At 35.1% G+C, this 2,211-nt stretch overlaps 1 pseudogene; it reads left to right on the top strand.

The window, feature by feature from the left end:
* The first annotated feature begins 1,299 nt into the window (after nt 1-1,299).
* On the top strand, nt 1,300-1,715 carry LOC141513500 (peptidyl-prolyl cis-trans isomerase A-like; annotated as a pseudogene).
* The last annotated feature ends 496 nt before the right edge of the window (nt 1,716-2,211 follow it).

Here is a 2,211-nt window from a genome sequence, read left to right as displayed (position 1 = left end):
GTTACAATTTTTTTCCAGTCATTCCTAAATTGATGAGCATTTCCTCAATTTTTAAATCTTTGCCACTACAAAAAAGAGTGGTCATAAATATTTTTATGCAAATTGGTCCTTCTCCTTCTTCTTTTATCTCTTTGGAATATGGACTAAGTAGTAGTACACAACCTAAAGTTTCAATGGGAGAGCCACAAAAATAGATAAAAATGATGGATAATAGATAGAAAGAATTAATATAAAATATAAATATCAATAAAAACCAAGTAGTAAAATAAAAGCTTGTTAGGAAATGAGTGTACCAGGATTAACAAGGTAGGGAGGATGAGTAAATGATTCATGAAGAAGGTGGTACTTGGGTTATTTCTTTATGAAAGAGATGGATTCTATGAGGTAGAAGAAAAGAGGAAAAATATCCCAAGCATGAGGAAAGGAGAAGATGGAATTTCCTGAGTGATAAATTTAGAGATGGATCCCATGAAGTATACTGAGAAGAGCTTGATAAAGAATTTTACAGAATTAGAATTAATGAATGGACAATGAGTTACCATTTTAGAAGAGATATGTGAAGAAGTAAAATCACAGATTTATTTAAAAATGAATTAAAAGTGGGCAGCTAATTGGTGCAGTGGATATAGCACCAGCCCTAGAGTCAGGATGACCTGAGTTCAAATCCTGCCTCAGACACTTAATAATTACCTAGCTGGGTGAGCTTGGGCAAGCCATTTAACCCCACTGCCTTGAAAAAACAAACAAAAAAGGAATTGAAGAAAATTTGAAGGGAGGTAGTCTATTCTAATGGAAAGAGAATTGGACATATAAGCTAGAAAACATGTTAAAAGGCAATGCTTTACTACTTTTTAACTATATATCTAGAATAAATCATTTCACCTATACAGTCTCAGTTTCCCAATTTGTAAAAAGGTAGTTAATATTGATAATGATAGCAATAATAATAGCCTTTCTTTGTTAGTGCCTTCTAAACATAAAAATAGGGTATATATATATATATATATATATATATATATATATATGTAATATATCATTTAATATGAGGTCAGGAGTTATCTAAGTTCCCTTCTAAATCCAAGAATTCAAGATCTTATTTTGATAAAACAAACAAATTTCATTGTACTAAAATTAAATTATCCCATCATGGTGTCTATATAGGCTCTTTCAAATATGAAAAAAAATTATGGTTTTTGCAGATGTGGCTACCCAGTGTGCTTGTTTTCATCCCGACCACCAGACACTGATTCCCCACTGCCTCTGCCTCCACTGTTGCTCCCAGGCCAGGCATATGTGGCCATGGCCAACTTGCACTTCAACATTGCTGTAGATAACAAACCCCTGGGCTGGATTACTTTTGAGGTCTTTGCAGACAAGTTTCCAAAAAAGAGCAGAAAATTTCAGTGTTTTGAGCAGTGGAGAGAATGGATTTGGTTAAAAGGGATCCTGCTTCCACAGAATCATTCCTGGGTTCATATGTTAGGGTGGCACTGGTGGCAAGTCTATCTATGGGGAGAAAGTTACTGATGAGAACTTCATTCTGAAGCATACTGGTCCAGGCCAACACAAATGATTCCCAGTTTTTCATCTGTACTGTTGTCTTTGGTCAAGTGAAAGAAGGCATGAGCATTGTGGAAACCATAGAGTGTTTTGGTTCTTAGGATGGCAAGACCAGCAAAAAGATCACCATTGCTGACTGTGCACACCTCTCGTAAGTTTTTTGTTTTGTTTTTCTGTCTTAACCACCAAACCATTCCTCTGTAGCTGGAGAGAGCACCCCAATTCAATCTGCTCCTATACTCTGTCATCCTTGTGCTCTCACTTCCTGCAGTCTCTTGGGATTTTATTTCCTTTTTCTTTCCACAAGTCTGGCTAGAAACAACAGGGTTAAGTTTATGATTATGAAATCCAAACTAAACTACAAAAAATATTACATGGAAATCTACCAATTAATAATATTTTTGCACCTATATTTGAAATGTCTCGAATGTAAAAATCAAAAGTGAAACAGTCCCTGCTTTCATGGAGATTGCATTTAAATGTGGTGAATAAAAGGTCAAGAATATCAAGGGAACTTATGGGAAAAAAATGTAAAGGAAGGTAGCCTAACTCTACCACATCTAAAACTATAATATAAAGGGGTAGTCATCAAAACTGCCTGAGACTGGTTAAGAAATAGAAAAATAGATCAGGGGCTTAGCATAGCTTCAA

The sequence above is a fragment of the Macrotis lagotis genome, chromosome 1 (genome assembly GCF_037893015.1).
Source record: "Macrotis lagotis isolate mMagLag1 chromosome 1, bilby.v1.9.chrom.fasta, whole genome shotgun sequence".
NCBI lineage: Eukaryota > Metazoa > Chordata > Mammalia > Peramelemorphia > Peramelidae > Macrotis > Macrotis lagotis.
Note: the sequence above shows the minus strand (reverse complement) of the source record. Positions and strands in the feature narration are given on the sequence as shown.